General features: G+C 40.8%; 2 long non-coding RNA genes across 2 annotated transcripts; one reads left to right on the top strand and one right to left on the bottom strand.

Moving 5' to 3' along the window:
* The first annotated feature begins 391 nt into the window (after nucleotides 1-391).
* Nucleotides 392-4,676, top strand: LOC123379882. Its single transcript, XR_006584852.1, has 2 exons — nucleotides 392-549; nucleotides 3,769-4,676. It is a non-coding gene; the product is annotated as an uncharacterized LOC123379882 (long non-coding RNA).
* Nucleotides 3,730-7,261, bottom strand: LOC109503358. Its single transcript, XR_002162282.3, has 2 exons — nucleotides 6,614-7,261; nucleotides 3,730-3,956 (listed from the first exon to the last, which is right to left on the bottom strand). It is a non-coding gene; the product is annotated as an uncharacterized LOC109503358 (long non-coding RNA).
* Nucleotides 7,262-21,784: the final 14,523 nt, after the last annotated feature.

Here is a 21,784-nt window from a genome sequence, read left to right as displayed (position 1 = left end):
CATGGGGGAGGGGAAGGGGGAAAAAAAGTTACAGAGAGGGAGGGAGGCAAACCATAAATACTGAGACTGAGACTCTTAAATACTGAGAATGAACTGAGGGTTGATGGGGGCTGGGGGAGAGGGAAGGTGGTGGCCATGGAAGAGGGCACTTGTTGGGATGAGCACTGGGTGTTGTATGGACACCAATTTGACAATAAATTATATTAAAAAAAAGAGACTGCTGTATAGTTTCACACTTGATGTATATTTGGTTAATACTGACAGCCCAACAATTATACTTCACAGATATCAATTCACTGGCATTTCCTCGGAATATGATCATTTGCATTTTGATCGTCTTTCTACAACTTTCAGAGTTATAAAATAGCTGAAAGACAGTGAAAGGCAAAGACACAGTAGAAGGGTAGATGGGCAAGACCCAAGGTAACATGTTTCGGTCCTTATCCAAGTGTTTCACAACTTTTCCTGATAACAGGAGTGGACAGGAGAGCACAGAGATGCCACACCGGAATGTGGTCAAGGGGGCTGTTCATGGCCCCACCCTAGGGGGTAAGTTCTTTCATGCCCCAGACTCTTCATCTGTGGGGAAAGGGGGTGCTTCAGGCGATCACTAAGGCTCCTTCCATTTCAGCAGTCTTCTTCAAAGTGTGGGTCTTGGACCAGCAGTGACAGCATCACCTGAAAACTTGATAGAATTGCAAATTCTCAGACTCCATCCCAGGCCAACTGAATCAGAAGCTCTAGGGTGGGTTCCAAGAATCTGTGTTTTTACAAGCCCTCCAGGTGATTCTGATACAGTTACATTTTGAGAACCATTACATCCCAGTTTCCTAGGAGATAAGTCTTTGTTATCAGGGGACTGAGTTATCATAACAGTATATTTGCTACTTCCTCCTGAAGTTGGAAAGCATACAATTCTATGTGTAAAAGAGAAAGTCAGTTTGGTTGAAGCTTCTTTGCTCTAAGCAAAACTTCAATCTACTATTTATTTCAACAGAACCAGTTTATTTATTTTTTAAATGCTGATTTATTTTTGAGAGAGAGGAAGAGACAGCGTGAGCTGGGGAAGGGCAGAGAGAGAGGGAGACAGAGGATCTGAAGCAGGCTCTTTGCTAACAGCAGAGAGCCCAATGCGGGGGCTTGAACTCATAAACCATGAGATCATGACCTGAGTTGAAGTCCAGTGCTCAACTGACTGAGCCACCCAGGTGCCCCTCAACACAACCATTTTAAAGAGAGGTCAGAGAAGTATTTCTCGAAGCTTTGGGTTTCACGTATTTTGTAGTTAGAAGCTTCTCTCCCAGTTGTCTTGGTGGGTAGAGATGAGACCAGTCTTCCCAAATCTTATTCTGGAAAACATTTCCTCTTTCTCTTCGCTTGCAAAGGAAATGATCACAAGGCTCTGTGTGGCACGATTGGAAAACTTTCTTTAAACCGTTTCCCTGGGTGGGGCACTTCCGTTCTTACATCTGATGAGCCATTCTGTTTCTGTTTGGTTCACAGAGGACTGGTTTGTCCTATTTGCCACTATCATTTCCTTACAGGTTACAGCTCTCCTGTGCCATATGAAATGGTGGTTTTGGGGGCGCCTGGGTGGCTCAGTTGGTTAAGCATTTAACTTCGGCTCAGGTCATGATCTCACAGTTCATGAGTTTGAGCCCTGCATCAGGCTCTGTGCTGACAGCTCAGAGCTGGGACCCTGCTTCTGATTCTGTCTCCTTCTCTCTTTCCCTCCCCCACTCACACTCTGTCTCTGTCTCTCTGTCAAAAAAACAATAAAATAAAATAAATAAAATAAACATTAAAAAAAAATAAATGGTGGCTTTCAACATCCTAATTCTATAACATGCCTTCTGCACATCCTCAGCATTGTGTGCTTTCCAGTGTTTTCTATACTAGCATTCTCTGGTCAGCTCCATCTGATTGACTGGGACAAAGGTGATCATTATTTCTAACCTGGTGCCTTGACCATCTTTGAAAACTCTTTTATTAGTGACTTAGCCTTTTTCTTTTTTCTTTTTTAAAGTTTACTATTTTGAGAGAGGGAGAGAGAGAGAGAGAGAGAGAGAGAGAGAGAAAGTGAGTGGGGGTAGGGGCAGAGAGAGAGGCAGAGAGAAGATCCTAAGCAGGCTCTGCACTGTCAGCAAGGAGCCTGCTGTGGGGCTCAAACCCACAAACCATGAGATCATGACCTGAGTCGAAATCAAGAGTCTGATGCTCAATGGACTGAGCCACCCAGGCACCCCAATCAGTGACTTACCCTTAAGTATAGGTCAGCAATTACACTGATCAAAGTAGTATCTATGAACTTAACCACTGAGACTTCAGAACTTGTCAATATGTCACTATTCACAGTGTAGAGAAGTTTCTCCAGGAGGTATAAACAGGTATACTAGGAAGAAAGCATTGTGTGTGGTCAATTCTCTCTCTTGAAGATTCATAACGGACATTGTGCTAAAGGCTCTGAGAGTCTTACCGTAAAGAAACTTATCTGTGTTTAATGCAATATTTTCCAAACTTCTTTGAGCATGGAACATTTGTACAACAGGCATATCTAATTATATCCAGCTTGGGAAAGGCAGGTGTAGAAGATTTGAGTTGATGTACAAGACAAGATATTTCACAGAATCCGATTTCATTCATTTATAGTCAAATGAGGTAAGATATTTCAGCACCAATCTTAGATAACAAAACATCAATGCAAATGTGAGTTATATGCTGATTATGGTAACTGAGTCTACCATAGCTTTGTTACTCAAAACCTGGCTCTTTTTGAGTACTTTTGTTACTCAAAAAAAGGCTCTTTTAGAATCTCAGGTCCTGGGGCGCCTGGGTGGCTCGGTCGGTTAAGCGTCCGACTTCGGCTCAGGTCATGATCTCACGGTCCATGAGTTCGAGCCCTACGTCAGGCTCTGTGCTGACTGCTCAGAGCCTGGAGCCTGTTTCAGATTCTGTGTCTCCCTCTCTCTCTGCCCCTCCCCTGTTCATGCTCTGTCTCTCTCTGTCTCAAAAATAAGTAAACGTTAAAAAAAAAAAAAGAATCTCAGGTCCTAATCTAGATTTATTTATTAAATGCTTCATTTGAGTAAGCTGTGATTTCCATGCACTTTAAAGTCTCAGAAGCACTGATGGCAGCATTTTTCCTGTTATTTCCTTTTCTTACTGCCTACTCTATCTGGAATTCCTTGGGATACTTCCCTTCCTGGAAATTCAAAATCTTTGCCATCATTTAAATTTTTTTTTAAGTTTATTTATTTTGAGAGAGGAGAGAGAGAGGGAGGGAGAGCGCATGTGTGTGCGGGAGGGAGAGAAAGAGAGAGAGAATCCCAAGCAGGCTCTGTGCACGGAGCCTGATTTGGGGCTTGAACTCACAGTGAGATCATGACCTGAGCCAATATCAAGAGTCAGATGCTCAACTGACTGAGCCACGCAGGTGCTCCTTTGCCATCATTTTAATGCAAACTTTCATTTCTCTTTCCCTTCTCTGAATTCTAATATCCTATGTGGTTTGTTTTATACCAGTATTGTGGCGGGGCCTGGGAAAATTCTGTGAGGATTGTATTAAACTTTTGAAAATTAATAGCATTCCCTAAACTGTTGAACAATATTAATTAGTTTTCTAAAGTCAGTGTCTCTTTCTTTAATTGTAGGAAAGGGTGGGGAGTGTATTAATTATCTCTTTCCATTTAGAAGAGTTCCTAAGAGTTAAGAATATAAATTCTGCATCTATTAAAAATAACAATCCTTATCATGATAATTTATTTTCAGATGTCTGACTGTCAGAACCATGCAGTGGAAGCCACAATAAGCATGATACAGGCGCATATATAGAATTCTCTAGGAAGATTCCTTCACTACGGGCTTCGCTGATCCAGGATGCTGTTGAGGGGTCGTCCTGCATTGGTGGCCATGTTGCTTGTAAAGGAACGATGTGTTTTCAGTCACCCTGTCATCCACTGAAAGTTAAAACAAAATCACAGTGAGAATCTATAGGTTACATATCAATTTTTTCACTGCAGGCAGATTAAATAACATGTTCAGGCTGGGCATTAACTAAAATGTCTGAGATTTGACCATGTCTTCAGTAGACAATGAATGTGGGTTTTGGTGACCCAGTCCTCCAAGTATTTCCAGAAGAAGCAGTGAGAGGAAATTTTAAATTCTGACAAAGATTTATTAAGTTTCCTCTTTGGTGGGGAGGAAGAGCTGTCTAGTGGTATCTAAAACATTCAGAACTTGTAATCATTCTTGTTCCAAACAAATACCAGTTCTCTAGGTTTATTAGCCTATAAGATCACAGAATTCCAAGAGTATTCCTGAAAGTTCTCTCTTCTTCAATACTTGCACTCATATCTATTCATGTCAGTAAATAAGGTAGCCTTAATATATGAAAATATGTATCATGTAAAAAGGAAGTGAAAGTTACAAATATGGGAAAAGAATGTGATACAAAGAAGTGCATTCTGTATTTAGCAAGGAAACCATGAAAACTCCTGAGAAAAAGCTAAATTTATGAGGTCACTAACTCAACATTTTAAATTCCCCAGTGCTGAATTTTTATGGCTTACAAGCAATCTGAAAGGCATTAAGTTTCTAGGAAAAAGTGTTGCAATTCTGGATTTTTGCCTGTCTTTTGACCCTAATAAGGCTGTTTAAAAATAAAGTTATCAACGGAACTTGGTCTGTCTCTAAAATGAGGAATAATACTCTGTCCTTACAAGCCTCTGATGTCATATACCTTCATACTTTACAAAAACTCAGATTCGCTGAAGATTAAAATATCTAGTCATGCAGAGAAAACAGGAGTTGTTTTCTTTGTCAAAAATGATTGGCTCTGAAACTTTAGAATAGTGTTGTCCAATATTACTTTCTGTAATGATGACAGTGTTCCATATTTACACAGTTCAATATGGTAGCCATTAGCCACATGGGGCTAATGTGGGTGCCTGGGTGGCTCAGTTGGTTAAGCATCTGACTTCGGCACAGGTCATGATCTCACGGTTTGTGAGCCTGATCCCCACTTTGGGTGAACTCAAGCCCTGCTTCAGGTGAACATGATCCTTGCTTTGGGTGAGCCCTACTTTTCTCTTTCTCTCTCTTACCCACTCTCTCTCTGCCTTTTGCTCACCTGCATCCTCTCTTTCTCTCTCTCTTTCTCTCCAAAAATGAAGAAAAAATAAAAGGAAATATGGTTAATGTGATGGAGAAACTGAATATTTATTTATTTTTATTTTTATTTCATTTTTTAATATTTATTTACTTGTAAGAGAGAGACAGAGTATGAGCAGGGGAGGTGCAGAGAGAGAGGGAGACACAGAATCCGAAGCAGGCTCCAGGCTCTGAGCCGTCAGCACAGAGCCAGACGCGTGGCTCAAACTCACAAACCTCGAGATCATAACCTGAGCCAAAGTCAGACGCTTAACCGACTGAGCCACCCAGGTGCCCCTTTATTTTTATTTTAACTTAAATTTAAATAGCAACAATGGCCAGTGACTACTGTGTTAGACAATTCAGCACTAAGAATATTTTCTTTCCAGTATGAATTTAAAATTTACAGCAATATTTTTATTTCTTAATGTTATTTTCTAGTTTATGGATTTAGAAAAAAATGATTTGGGGGCACCTGAGTGGCTCAGTCAGTTAAGCATCTGACTCTTGACTTCGGTTCAGGTGACTATCTCACAGTTTGTGGGTTCGAGCCCCCCATCGGGCTCTGCACTGGCAGTGCAGAGCCTGCTTGGGATCCCTCCTCTCTCTACTTCTCCCCAACTCATGTTCTCTCTTTCTTAGAGATATTTTTTTTTTTGAAAATAATGACATGAAGTGGTCCACCAGACAATGTTGTATAAGTGATAGACATGCTTAACCTGAAGTCTGAGATCCCCTCACATCTGTAGTCTATGGGGAGGCTTGACTGGAGAAAAAGTGCCAAGGAAAACCTGAGCATGATGATGACAAGTCACTGCTGGTCCTGTAGGTCTGCCATTTTCTATTTTTATTTATATTACTTTTGAGTGAATTTACCAAATCATTTGATTTATTTTATCTTTTTCTTTTTTTAATTAAAGAAAAAACTTTTTAAATGTTTTTATTTTATTTTTGTGAAAGACAGAGTGCAAGTGGGGGAGGGGCATAGAGAGAGGGAGACACAGAATCTGAAGAAGGTTCCAGGCTCTGAGCTGTTGGCACGGACTGTGAGATCATGACCTGAGCTGAAGTTGGACGCTTAAGTGGCTGAGCCACCCAGGCGCCCCTTAAATTTTTTTAATGTTTATTTATTTTTGAGAAAGAGAGAGAGAGAGACAGAGAGACAGAGAGACAGAGAGAGAGACAGCATGAGCGGGGGAGGGGCAGAGAGAGGGAGACACAGAGTCTGAAACAGGCTCCAGGCTCTGAGCTGTCAGCACAGAGCCTGACCCAGAGCTCGAACCCATGAACTGTGAGATCATGACCTGAATCTAAGGCTCAACCGATTGAGTCACCCAGGTGCCCCGTTCTTTCCTTATTTTAAATGTAATGTTAATGATGTTTCTTAAAACATCATCTTTTTGTTAGTTCTTTCCTTCAGAATTGAATTACAGACCACATAGGAAAAACCAGTTTCATTACTTACTAATTATGCTTTAGATGTAGAATCAGCTTTTGAATGGGCTGGACTTCTTAGGGAGCAAAGTGGGAAAGAGTCTTCTTTCCAGCCCTCTGTCAGATCGCCTTTCCTGACTCCGGATAGTATCTGTCTCACAGATCTCCTTTGGAGGTACTAGAAAGCCCAGAGTACTACCAAACTTCCAATCATGCATCCAATGCAAACCTTCTCCCATCCACCATAGCTCAGGTATGTGGGTCTGGGAGTCTGCAGTGGGGAAGGGCTATCCGGTCAGCTTCTCTACTCTTCCCTGCACTTTCTCTTCCACCAGCTACCTGCTGCTTCTTGTGCCTCCAGGGCAGGATGCAGGAGGGTGGGGAGTGTCCAAGGAGTGGAGGGGTCTTAGTTGGCTGCCACTGTTGCAATCTGGTGTTTTGGGCCCTCTGGGGAAAGATGCCCAAAGGAATGTTCGACGCTTTCTTTCACGGAGTGCTTGTGAGAATGTCCAAAAGGTCCTCACGCGGCCGCATTCTCTGACTCTGAGTATCAAAACCCTTCTAATTATGAAGTAAGACATGTGCCCAGATGACTGCTTATGAGCTCTGCTTAGCAACCTCCGCTGATGGGGCATCTCCACAGATTCTTCTCCAAGTGTGGCTTTGCCCTGTCAAGCAGACCCCTTCCACAGTGTCTTTTCAAGACTTCTAAAGATAGCTACCTTCCATAGTGCCCATTGAACCCAAAGAACATTCAGCACCTAATTCCAGACAGTCTGAAGATGTAGGTCTTTCTTCCCTTTGCTTAGGAGGGAATTCTAGCCAGCTTCTCATCTGACGTCACTGGGTTAGGGTCAGGCATCTGGCCTATGTCGCTCCTGACAAATCCGGGAACCCCCAGCCCGACTCTCCCAAGAACCTTCAGTCAGGGACCATGTCACTGTGGGGCCCAGGAGTTCGGCATCCAGCTGTCTATGGATGATGGATGGCAGGGAGGGAACAGAGGTAGGGAGATGTGATACTCCTGCCTGCCAGACACCCCAGACCCTACAGTGGTTCCCTTGAAGAACTATTTGCATGTGCTATGTACTAAATGTGTCTTCCCCCAAATTCATATGTTGAAACCCCAATCCCCAGGGTGATGGTATTAGGAGGTAGGGCCTTTGGGAGGTGATAACATCATGAGGACAGAGCCATCAGGAATGGGATTAAGTGCCATCTAGAAGAAGAGACAGGAGTGAATTTGTCCATGATAACAAATCCAAGAAGAGGGCTCTCATCAGGAACTGAATTGGCTGGCAACTTGATCTTGGACTTCACAGCCTCCAGAACTGTGAGAAATCAGTGTCTGTTGTTTAAACCACTCGAGATTTTCGTTATAGCAGACTGAGCTAAGACAGCTTGAGAAAGGGAGAGAAGCCCCCCTCCCACTTTCCCTTGGGGAGGCAGGCCTGACATACAAAGACATCCTAGATAATCTTCCTACTCAAACTGGATAGGAGCTGCAGGGAGGTGGTGTAGATAAGTTTTGAGCCACCCCTTAGAGAATCATGCACAGATGTTCTAATGCCTCCCTTTAGGACTTGAGATAAAGTGTACTGTGATAACCTCATGGAACTGAGAGAATTCATTGGCATCTGGTGGCAGCAATCTCAAAATTAGGAGGCACAAGAGTTATAAAGAGCAAGGAATATAAATACATTAAAAAATACCTTTTCTCACCCTCAGGGAATGATGGCCAAAGTAGAAAAATACCAATATTCACCTCTTGTTGACTACAAATCACCTTCAAACAGTCCACATTGTGTACTGATATGTGGAAATAATGCCTTCACCAGGCTTAGTCTATATTTACACTTTATAGACTTAAGATGATTTAAATAAAAATGGCTAAGCAAAAATTAGAAGGCGGAAAGTTTATTATCTCTGATAAACTCTGCCCACCTGTTCTTTCCTCCTTTGGGTGCTATCTTGCCTTTCTTCCCTCTGAAACCCCCGCCCCTTCCAAACACAGAGACACAAATGCACGAACTCATAGACACACCTTCATAGATCCTGCATGTGGAAAAACAAGCCCTCAATCTTTACACTTCCTATTTGTTCTCTGGCCCTCTTTCTATAATGTATAATCCATTTAAATCTTCCAGTGAACTGTCTCACGCTTGAGATCTTTCCTGCCTCCCAAACCCTGACAGGATTTGTGGTCTTTTGCCCTAGACCCTTAGGTTTTTGACTTTTCAGTAATAAGTCAGAAAAAATAATTCACACTAGTGTTCTTGGTGAAAGGAAAGACATTAATATGTGGTACCTTTCAGGTACCAAATGCACATGCTTGAACCTTACATGGCCTTTGCAGATTTACGGTGCAGCCCACAAGAGTGTCTCAATGGCTGCAATGCAAGACACTATGGGAGCTGGTGGAAGAGATATTGCTGGAGCTTAGGACCTTTTTTTGTTCGCTTCAATTCACACCATCTGGATACATTTACAGAGAATTTTTTCTAGGGAGTTCTCACTCATTGAATTGGTTTTGGAGGCGCAGCCAAAGATGAGACAGAAAAAGTTTTATTTTATCACCCGTTGCAATAGCGGCCAATCTCCAGATTTTTGCATGTTAAAAAAAATACGATGCTTATATTTTTTGCAAGTAGAATTATTATTTTTTTAAGATTTTATTTTAGTTTTTATTATTTTTTTAAATTTTATTTTTTTAAATTTATTTTTAAGTAATGGCCGCATCCAATCTGGGGGTTCCAACTCATGACCCCAAGATCGAAAAGTCTCTCGCTGTACCGACTGAGCCGGCCAGGCACCCCACAAGTAGAATTATTTATCAGTAAGTTCTAAGCGGCTTTGAAAAATAAGAGTAGAATTTCAGGGAGACAAAAACTTCCCTTGACACAAGTTTAATATTAAAGCCTTTCATTGTTTCCTTCATTAGTCTTTGAGCAGCAAGTCCTTGTGAAGTAAACTGAGGGAATTTAGTAACGTATGTAACAACCCTGTCTCCCCGCCTGCTGGGTGCATTATCGCCGCAAAGATTGTTACTGCGGAAATGCAAAGAGAGAGCGAACCACGTTGTGACTTTTGACTGCCAGCACAGGCTCTTCAGTCTTTCTGGTTTCCTTTTAGTCCTTTCCATTGGCTGGCTCCTACTTGTTCTTTGTCACTTGGCTGCAGAATGCCTTTGTCACTTTACCAGAATGCCTTCTCTAGTTTCTGGTAAGTTCTATTTTGGCTTCATAATGTCAAGCACAATTTTATCTCAGTATTTAACACACCTTGAAATTACTTATGTTACCTCTTTCTCAGCCCTTAGAATGTTTTTGGCAGCAACCTTGTCTTACTCATCTTTGTACTTTGCCTGACCCCACCCCCTCCTAATGTCTACTTCATGCCTACCACATAATAGGTGCTCAGTAAATTTTTATTAGCTAGAGGAAATTAGGTAGGATTGGGATGTATTCTTTTTTTTTTTTATGAGAGAGAGAGAGAAAGAGAGAGAGAGAGAGAGCGAGAGCATGCAAGCAGGGGAGGGGCAGAGGGGGAAGGAGAGATAGAATCTCAAGCAGGCTCCATGCTCAGTGAAGAGTCTGATGCGGGGCTCGATCTCACCATCTCATGACTGTGAGATCATGACCTGAGCCCAAATCAAGAGTCAGATGCTTAACCAAGTAAACCACCCAGGTGCCCCGGATTGGGGTGTATTCTTAATCACATTTTACAAGTAACAGAATTGAGACCAACCAGGAGTTGGCAAACTCTTTTGGTAGAAGGCCAGATAGTAAATATTTTATGCTTTGCAAGCCATCCGGTCTCTTTCACAATTTCTCAAGTCTGCCATGTAGCAAGGAAGTAGTTATAGATAATATATAAATGATTGGATGTGGCTGTGCTCCAATGCCACTCTATTTATAAAAACAGGTGGCACACAGATTTGGCCTCAGGGATCTAGTCTGCCAGCTCCTGCACTAAACTAAGACTGGTTTACTGACCTGACTTAATTCAACACATACGAGTTTACTTGTATGTGGCTGTTCTTCCCCAGAACTCAAACTATTTTTATATATTTGAATGATAGCATATTATGGTGGAATAGTAATCTTCTCAATAGTTTGCTAGTGGCATAAAGATTTAATGTCCAAGCAAAGATGTATAATTTACAACCAAGACAATGCTTCCTCCTAAGAGAAAGCAATTTAAGTCCCACTAAGTCTAATGTACTTGTGAGTGGGAAGAAACAATTAATATTGGCTGTTCAAGCAAATAGTACATTTTTTTAAAGAACAATCTGTTCCCCTAGTGTCTCCCAGGTGATCAAGAGAATAGACTCTTTAACTGGCAGGAATTATGTACTTAATAAAATTGTAATACTGGCTCTACTTGTCAAAGGAAGCTCATTATTCACAGATTATGTTTCTCTGTGTCCTCCTGTTCTCCCACCGTTTCTTGACATTGATGATGTCCTCTGGTAGGACTGTCTCTCACAGAGGTCCACGTGGTCCAAGCTGGATCTTGACTTTTATGGATGTTTGCCAAGACTAAGCTGTGGGGGACAAGACGACAGACTCCAAGATCTCTAGGATCCCATTCAGTCCTCAAATTTATAAACTGCTTTGTCCTCTCTAAATTGCCTCTTTTCCACCCCATCTCAGCTCTGGCCTTGGCACGTTTTCTGTTTAAATTAGCTGCTCCTTCTCTGAACTCCATTGCCTCTTTAGGCTACAGTTCATACAGCAGAGTTAGCTTGAATATTAATCTGATTTCTGTGTATTTCCCTTTCCTTCTGTGTCTTACCTTCACATGAACTCTGGGGAATCCCCAGACTTTAATCAAACACCAACGCAAGCATTTTGAGATGCTTACTTGTCAACACATGATAAGTTTAGGGCTGAGACTGAGAAGGGCCGTGGAAGGACATCTGGGCTATGAGAGGAAGGTGTGGAGGGCTAGACTCACTGAGTGGAGTGAGGGAGGGGAAGGAAGGACCAGGATGTGGCGTGAGTCAATACCACACTGTGCTAGAGATCCATTTGCCCTCAGAAACCTACTGCCCATGGACAAGCCACGATCTGAAGGTACTGGGCCCTTATTTGTGCCTTGGACAAATGTGGAATACTTGCAGGGAAGAGGAAATATTTTTCCTGCTACTGTCCTAGGTTCTCTGGCTGAGGGCCTACACATTGGATAGACAAAAGACACATGAATAAGAGAAAAACAGCTATGGGGTGGCTCTTGGTCCTGGTGGTGGTGGGGGGAGGGTGTCACAGGTCATCTGAGGCAGGTTCCCCTGGTGCTCCCCCATGGAGGGGACAGTGTGCACGGCTGCAGCCCCAAATGCTCTCACCTCGTACCACACATGATGAAGGTGCTGGTCACAGTAGCTCAAGAGGGGGCAGCCCATGTGGCCTGTGTGGGCTTGTGAGTGGAGGTGACCAGGGTCAGATAGTGGAGGGGAAGCCACTTGGCTGGCCTCCAACTGGGGCTGGAGCTACTCTGTCAGTGTTTAAAACTTTAAATGAGAATATAGAGTATTATTTACAAGGAAATGACAGTGAATAAGTCTTTCTAACCTCTTCCAGTCTTTCTTTTTCAGAAGAGAGACCATATTCAACTTACATATTTGAAGACTGCATATTCTAGTTTCCAACACCAGTGGTTTCTCTGTTTCGTCATTCACAAGAACTTCTTTACTAACAAATGAAATGATCCAGGAGTATGGAACATGTGATCTTTACATTGGTCTCAGATTGACTATGAGCTTCAGCATTTTCATTAAAGGGAGTTTCATTTGGGGAAAAAAAAGATCTTCTGCAACTTGCCAGGAAAGGCTCCATGAGAGCAGGTCAAGGTGGCCATGCACATCTTAAAGAATGGTTGTGGTGGCTGGATTGCTATCAAGTATGCATATAGAACATTTCAAGAAAATGTTATGGTTGTATATTAAAATATTTGCATATAGTAGTACAGCCTCATATTACTAGTCCATTTAAAAACGTTAAGCCCTTATTTTTTTAATGAACAAAATCAAAATATGTAAAATTTAAGCCAGTAAAAATGATTTAGCATCTTAACAGTTTGTTTAATTCGGATGAGAAGACTTTCTTTTACCTGTTTGATTAGAGCACGTCTGACATTAAAAAAAAAACGAAAAACAATCAAAAGTTTATTAACATGTGCCACATGTTTACATAAAGGAGCACTCAGAGATGAGTAACTCAAAGGGTTGGTTAGAACTTGGGCTTATATACCATCTTAGCAAAGGAACAATACACTTTCAGAAAAGTGACAAGACAAAGGAAAAGAACTTTGAGTTTTCATGGCAGCAAATTGTGGGAATGCAGATATATGAGAAACTAAGGGTCGATAAAGGGTAGCTCTGGTAAGGTTTGTTTCATAGTTTCCTCTGGTGCCATCTCCAGGCTAATAAGGTCCAACGTTGTCGCTAGTGATTAACTCTTGTTCTTTCTGGTGGAGAGGGGGGTCATCTTTGTAAGTTTATGTTCTGCTTATAGGCAAATAGGAGAGAGCAGAGAGCTTTCCTTATATCTGCTTCTGATTTACCTTAACTCAAAATCCTTATGCCAAAGGGACATATTTAGGGGTGGCATATTCTGCCACCATACACTCACCTTGTCAAAGCAGGAAGTGTGAGAGAAAAACACATTGGCCTGGCCTAGATGGATAAGAACAGTTGGAAATTTCCCTGTGAGATGGAACAAATGTAGACTGTGAGTCAGTCTTGTGTTTAATTACTTTTCTATTAACACATTTCCTCATCCCAAAATGGGTAGAATAAGACCAACTTTGCAGAGTTACTTTAGGGATATGAGAATGTGTTCCAGGCTTGTAAAATTATTCTCATATACCAATGAATTTTTATTACATTAAGCTCACTGAGGATCAAGCTTTATTCATCACTTATACCACATGATGACTCATATGTCAGAACATCATCAAGATTTGAAGTTTATGGAAAGTGTTTCCTGAATATTTATCATATTGATACTACATTCATGAGTCATTGCAGTTACAAAATTCCTCCTACATTGAATGTTCTCACTCTTCCCTCAGGGTTCAACTCAAATGTCCCTTTCCCTGTCATGCCTTTGTCAACACTTATGCCCTAGCCTCCCCAGTTCTGTTCATTCTTCTCTTATATACATCAGATCGTGTAATGATTGGTTATTTATGTGTCTGGTTCTCCTGCTAGTTTACAAGCACTTGGAGGGAGAAAAACAGCCTGTGTTTTATTCATCTCTGTATCCCCAATATTTGCACCATCTGACAGCATAAATGTTCCATGCAGTCCTGCAGCTTCTTGAGTTGTGCTGATATTTGTGGGATGATCACAATTTGGAACTCTGATAAGAGCATTTGAATATTCCTTAGCCTGTAAACACAACTTGGAACTAAAGACATCTGGTCTACTGTGAAATATTCTGAGTGGTCTCCATTTTCCATTCTTGTCTCCTTTCACTCATTTTCCAAATACTGCCAAAGAGAACATCTTGAAATAAATCTATTCATCACTTTATTGATTAAAGTTCTTTAAAGTCTTCTCTTTGCTGAGGGACTTAACTTTTCAAGATGGCACAAGACCCTACATAACTTGATCCTGTCTACCTCTCAGGTCTTATCTCTTCATTCATCTTTTCCATTCTCTCCTCATTTTCTGCCCCCCCCCCCCAGCCCCTCCTGCCACTGTAGAGATGCTGAGCTCCAAATAATTATCTAAGTGGGCAATGCTACATTAACCTTTGCATTAACCCTTATCTTTTCTCATCATCATCACGCTGTTCTTTCATTGTTATCTCGATTCCTGATTTTGTCTCCTTGATTATTTAAACATCACTTATTTTATAGTCTTATTCAGTCAGATCTATTATATCTAGTTTTTTAAATGTTTTATTCATTTATTTAAATTAGATTTTTTAATGTTTATTTATGTGTCTGTGTGTGAGAGAGAGAGAGAGAGCGAGCGAGCACATGAGTAAGCGGGGGAGGGACAGAGAGAGAGGGAGACACAGAATCTGAAGCAGGCTGCAGGCTCTGAGCTGTCAGCACAGAGCCCAATGTGGGGCTTGAACTCATGAACTGTGAGATCATTACCTGAGCTGAAGTTGGATGCTTAACCTACTGAGCCACCCAGGTGCCCCTAATGTTTTATTTATTTTTGAGAGAGAGCGTGCCAGTGGGGGGAAGGGGCAGAGAGAGAGGGGGACAGAGGATCTGAAATGGGCTCTGTGCTGACAGCAGTGAGCCTGATGTGGAACTCGAACTCATGAACTGTGAGATCATGACCTGACCACCCAGGTGCCTCAATTATATCTGGTTTTTCTAATGTGAATTTTCTATTTGGAATGGAACAGAATCTCTCTCGTGATGATGGATTGTTTCTAAGTGTGTGTGTGTGTGTGTGTGTGTGTGTGTGTGTTTGTGTGATTTTTAATTTTTTTCACTGTGAGATCATCTTCATTAGGGGTTGGTTTTCCCCACTGTGGGAGTAGTGCCCTGGGTAGTGGCCATACCAGCTTTGCTAGCTTTCTAGTTTCATGGTTCTCATACCAGTATAATACTAACATCTTAGCTTGGGATTTTGATGGGGAAAATATAAATTGGACCCTCATATGCAAATGTGCCTTAGGTGTGGGGTTTTCAATTTTTTCCCCACTCTGAGTTCCAGGCAGATGGCAAGTTTCCTTGCTACCTCTTTAGGTTGGTAGGGGGAATATTTCTAGTTCCTTTTTCCTAGATGGGCCCAGCTAAGTGCGGAGGTCTCAGTTCCAGCTCTCTACCTCACACAGGCTGCTTCCTTTTCTTTTTCCTGCCTGGATATTAACACTCAGCCTTCACTCTAAGGAGGGCTGACAACCCCTGGGAGGCTGCTACATCAGTTAGATTTACTACTCATCATTTGATTGTCTCCTTCATTTTTTGAAATTATGGGTTGTTTTCCTTTCCCTTCTTTCAAGCTTGGCTATTTTTTCTTATGCTATTTTATCCAGTATGTGAAAGAATCTGTGTTAGTTTTGCCTACTAGGTTGCTGGAGGGCCTCTGATTTACCCACTGAGGTTGTCTTCACATCTTTTTTACATATAATGTCCTGCCTTCACACTAACTCAGACCCCAGGAGAAACTTGCTTATCTCTCAGTACTTAGGTCAAGCACCCCTTTCTCAGTGGAGATTTTCCTAACCCTTCTTTGGGGTGAAATTTGTCTTTCCCTCACTCAGACCTCCACTGTGCACTTTATTCTCCTACTGTAGACCTGGGACATTAATGTGCTTAGCAGCATATGTGACTCTCTCTTCTTCCCTGAAGATTATATTTTATTTATCTTTGTGTCCTCAGGGTCTTGCTCTATACAGAGTCCATACTATGTGTTCAACACATGCCAGGTGAATGGATGAATAAATGAATGAATACATAAAGTGAATGGGTAAGGAATAACAAAATTCAACCTGCCTCTTTCATGCCATGTTAAGATAATCAAATTCAAACAAAGTATTTTGTCCTGATTAGAAGTGAAATATCAGATATGCAAAGAAGATCATGGCAGAAATCATAGGTACTGCTCACCGTGTGCCAGGCGCATTAAATTAACACATTTAATTTTTATAACAACTTTTTTGAGGCAGATACTTTTACAGACAAGGAAACAAAGTCACCAAAAGGTTAACTTGACCAAGCTCATAAATAATATGACCAAGCTCATAAGTAGCAGATCTAGGATTTGCACTCAGGTAGTCTGGCTCCAGAGGCCCTGCTTGTAACTAGAATATTAGAAAGACCGTTAATACCAATGAAGGAGACATATTGAAATTTCTGGATCCAAGATTTTTTTAAAAGCCATTATTTGTAAGTCCAAAGTAAATAGTTGTTTTCTAATGATGGCTCAGGATGTTAAAACCCTGGCATGTGGGAAGTTTACAACCTCACCCAGTAAGTTATTTTTCTATTTAACTTCTCAGTCTTAAAATCCTTCCAGAATTGAATTTAGATCTCAGATATTGCTGTTTAAACACCTGCTTCCTTATTCATAGGTAAGAGAGAGAGAGAGAGAAAAAAAGAACAAATACAGCAACCTTCTCCTTGTGTTTCTGGAATGAAAGTTGGGGCTTGATTAAAGATTATTTAGTGGTAGTACATCCTTTTGTTTTTGGAATGCAGAAAGCACCTAAACATTTTGGATATACTGATACCAATTCACCATGGCTCTTACTCTTCTCCTTATCACCGAGCAAGATGTAAGAATCAAGACATGTTGTGGGAGAGCAACGCGTTCCGCTGGCCCGGCCATTCTGATGCTCATTTGTTTCGTGTGGTTACTACCATGCTTACCCTTGTGGATGCAGACACTGGTGATTCCTACATTGCTAATATTATCTCTCATCTAAACTCCTTTAATGGAAATGTGTGGATAAATGATGACTTCCTCACTGACTATAAGCAAAATGGGAATAAATTTTTAGAGCAGCAGAAGTTTCTTAGGGTTATTAAAGAATAGGCTAAGAAAGAGAAGCAACTTGAGCGGTTACTAAATATACCAAGCACGCATGGGGCTGAGATATATGAGGTTACGCGCAGCTGAAAAAACAAAATGACTATTTCGGTAGGGACCCTGCGTGTTTGGTGCTTCGGTTTTGATGACGCACCTTACTATTTAAGGAGTGCAGGAGAATTATCCTATCTGAAGTCCAGAATAGATTTTTCTCTTCAAGAGAAATTTATTTTTACATATTTGAATGGCCTTTGAGTAAAATATATTTATCATAAAAATTATCCAACAATTTACATTGCCACCAAGATGACACAGTCTCAGAGCCACGGTGAAAATAGATGTAGTCAGTCCAGTACAAGGAATTCATTTTTCTTTTTCTTCATGAAACTGGCTCTATTACAGCGATAGTGATTTCCAGAAAATGGATGGTTATTGAGATGAGATTACTTATGAGGAATGATTTGGGTTATTTAGGTGAAAAGCTTTTCTTTCCTTCTTTTTAGGCCTAATCTATTATATTTAGATTTAATGTTCAAACACAAGTTATTACAAGTATTAAAATTTAAATGGCTGCCATTTAATTAATGACTGGGAACCTTGTTTAAGGTGTTCTAGTCATGCATGGCACGGGAGTAAGATTTTTCAAATATTAAGAGAGAAATCGTACTGAAAGACAATATCTGATAAAGGACTCAGACAGTTTGAGTTCATGTTTGAACAAGCATCCGCAAAAGATTTATTGTTTTAGAAATGATCTCCCTGTAAGAGATATCTGAGTTGTTTATGAGTTACTGGCACTTTCGTACAAAGCTCCAGTTGTCGCTTTTCTCCTAGAACTGGGAAGTCCCTTTTTTTTTTTTTAAACGTTTATTTATTTTTGAGACAGAGAGAGACAGAGCATGAATGGGGGAGGGTCAGAGAGAGAGGGAGACACAGAATCGGAAACAGGCTCCAGGCTCTGAGCGGTCAGCACAGAGCCGGACGCCGGGCTGGAACCTATGGACCGCGAGATCATGACCTGAGTCGAAGTCGGACACTTAACTGACTGAGCCACCCAAGGGCCCCTGGGAAGTCCCTTTTGATTTTAGTTGTGTCCAATGGGTGGCACTCCATCTCTAAAGACTGGATGATCTCTCTTTTCTCACTAAAGAACACAATCAGAAGCATACACGGTGATTAGACACAGGGGCCTCCATGCAAGGATTTTCTCGCACCAGGGACCTTCATGCCTGAAATCAGTTACAATTCTTTAGTTTGGGAACTAGATAGCTGTCGAGATGACTCGGAAAGAAAAACACATTCTTTAATTTTGCAAGGATGTATTTTTAGGCTCAGATGATATGAGAGGGGATCGCACAGTATCAGGATAGTTGACCTGAGTTGACCAAAGAGCGTAAGCTGAAAAAACAAAAACAGCGGCTTATTTTAAAGGGTAGCTGACACGATACAGGAAAATAGTGGGTAACTCAGGGAAAAAGCAGGGGGGGGGTCTGACGAGTCGAACCTGGAGGACATGGAAGCTGATGTGACAGATCGTGATGGTAACACAGTCGCATATTTTGTACTCTGAAGTTTTTCAGCTCCAAGTGACGAAGATGGGTAAGAATATTTTCCAGTGGCCGCTTTAAAGCAATGTGATCATACTCGGTTTTTTGGGTATGTGGTTATAAAAGGGTTAAAAAGTGACGGTGAAGGCGTATATTGATCCAGCAGCATAGAAAATAATCGACGAGTAGTTTTATAAGTAAAAATATTTTTTGATGTTATTCGAATTGAACTGATAGAGAAACAAGTGAAACAGAAATAAATGAATTTTAGATTCATTTCTTTCTTTTTTTTATATTAAGTTTTTATTTTAATTCCCGTGTAGTTAACATACAGTGTAACATTTGCTTCAGGTGTACCATCTAGTGATTCAACACTTTCATACAACACCCAGTGCCCGTCACAACAGGGTACTCCTTTATCCCCCAAACCCATTCCCCCCATCGGCCCACCCCCTCCCTCTGGTAACCATCAGTTTGTTCTCTATAAGGAGTTCTGTTTCTTTGCTACTCTTTTTTTTTTTCTTTTGCCTGTTTGTTTTGTTTCTTAAATTCCACGTATTAGTGAAATCATATGGTATCTGTTTTTCTTTGACTTATTTCACTTAGGATTATACTCTCTAGCTCCATCAACATCGTTGCAAATGGCAAGATTTAATTCTTTTTGATGACTAATATTCCTAGACTGATTTCTTAATTCCCAAAGATATTCATTTCATTTCATTTCATTTCATTTCAATTTCATCTTATCTTCTTAAAACAAATTTTTAATGTTTATTTTTGTGGGGGGGGGGGGAACAGAGACACAGCACAAGCAGGGGAGGGGCAGAGAGAGAGGGACACAGAATCTGGAACAGGCTCCAGCATCGAGCGGTCAGCACAGAGCTTGACGTGCGGCTCAAACCCACAAACCGTGAGATCCATGACCTGAGCCGAAGTCAGTTGTTTAACTGACAGCCACCCAGGCACCTCCAAGATACTATTTTCTGTAAAAACTCCTCTTTAAAGGGAAATACATTAAGCAAATTTTGAAAAGGGATTTTATGTTTTTTTTAAAAACTGTATACTTCAATTTTAGATAGTAGTTTTAAAATACCCACTAAGAAGATGGGGGTTTTTATCATCGTACATTTCTTTTCCCTCCTCTCTGTTATAGGGTTAGGAAACTACAACCAAATAGGGCCTGCTACCTGTTTTTGTAAATAGAGTTTTATTGTAACTTGCTCAGTTGCCCATGCCCCTTTGTTTATGTATTGTCTATTCTAACTTTTGAGTTACAGCAGTGTAAGTTGTAGCCCTGATGGGAACAATATGGTCTTGTTTTGGTAAACAAAGTCTTAGTATTAACAAAGCCACATTGTTATACATATACATTGTTTATGTATGGTCTATTCCTGCTTTTGAACTGTAGCAGTAAAACTAAATAGTTTTGACAGAGACCATATGGCCCACAGCCTAAATTATTTACTATCTTGATCTTTTTAGGAAAGGTTTGTTAACCTCTATTATATTGTTACTTTTATATTATCAAGATGTGTAATACAATCTCCTTTGCAATCCTAGTTCCACAGTTTTTGGCATATTTAAATGGATACAGTGCTCATCACTAGTCCTCTTTACCATGACTTCTCCAATTTTGAGTTTTTTATTTTGATTCTTTTCTGGATTTCATCAAGCAGTTTCTTCAGTAAAAGTTTAAGAGCTAAGTTTCCTTTTTTTTTTTTTTTTACATTAAAAAATGTATACCTGGGGGCGCCTGGGTGGCTCAGTTGGTTAAGCGGCCGACTTCGGCTCAGGTCATGATCTTGCGGTCTGTGAGTTTGAGCCCCGCGTCCGGCTCTGTGCTGACCGCTCAGAGCCTGGAGCCTGTTTCAGATTCTGTGTCTCCCTCTCTCTCCGACCCTCCCCCGTTCATGCTCTGTCTCTCTCTGTCTCAAAAATAAATAAAAACGTTTAAAAAAATGTATACCTGTTACAAATTACTTTAAAATAACTTGAATAGCTATTATATTTTTTTGGATATATGTTATGTTATATTATATGATATTATATTATAATTAGAATTAGAATTATATTCTTTTGGAGCTATTATATTCTTTCCTAAAATACTATGTAGATCAATGCTATCTGATAGAATTATAATTCTAGTAGCCACATTAAAAATATTGTGTATAACAGAGGCACCTGGGTGGCTCAGTCATTTGAGTATCCAACTCTTTTTTTTTTTTTCAATGTTTATTTATTTTTGGGACAGAGAGAGACAGAGCATGAATGGGGGAGGGTCAGAGAGAGAGGGAGACACAGAATCGGAAGCAGGCTCCAGGCTCTGAGCCTTCAGCCCAGAGCCCGATGCGGGGCTCGAACTCACGGACCGCGAGATCGTGACCTGGCTGAAGTCAGACGCTCAACCGACTGCGCCACCCAGGCGCCCCTTGAGTATCCAACTCTTGATTTCAGCTCAGGTCATGATCCCAGGGGTCATGGATTGAGCCCCATGTGGGACTCCACACTGAGCACGGAGCCTGGTTGAGATTCTCTTTCTCTCTCTCTCCTTCTGCCCCTCTCTCCCGCTCATGCTCTTTCTCTGTAAAATAAATAAGTAAACAAACAAATAAATAAAAAATATCATGTAGAATAGACAAAACTAATTTCAATAGTATATGTTATTTAACCCACTGTGTCAAAATATCATGTTAACATGTAGTCAATATAAAACCTTATTAATGAGATTTGAAAAAACTTTTTATAGTAAGTTGTCAAAACCCAGCATGTATTTGACACTTAGAACACAACTCACTTTGAATTAGCCGCATTTTAAGTGTTAAACAGCCTTATGTTGCTAGTGACTGTCATTTGGACATCACACTGCACACAATTCTTATTTATAGTTGAGCATGAATGTTGCTATGCAGAAGTCTGAGATCTGTCTGATTTTTTTTCTCCTTGGAGGTAATTAACTTTTTCTGATGCCTGAAAAATTATTTCTTCATTATTTCTTGAAATTCACTAACTTAACACGGACATATATTTTTTTTTAATTTTTTTTAACGTTTATTTACTTTTGAGACAGAGAGAGACAGAGCATGAATGGGGGAGGGGCAGAGAGAGAGGGAGACACAGAATCGGAAGCAGGCTCCAGGCTCTGAGCCGTCAG

The sequence above is a fragment of the Felis catus genome, chromosome C2 (genome assembly GCF_018350175.1).
Source record: "Felis catus isolate Fca126 chromosome C2, F.catus_Fca126_mat1.0, whole genome shotgun sequence".
Classification (NCBI taxonomy): domain Eukaryota; kingdom Metazoa; phylum Chordata; class Mammalia; order Carnivora; family Felidae; genus Felis; species Felis catus.
Note: the sequence above shows the minus strand (reverse complement) of the source record. Positions and strands in the feature narration are given on the sequence as shown.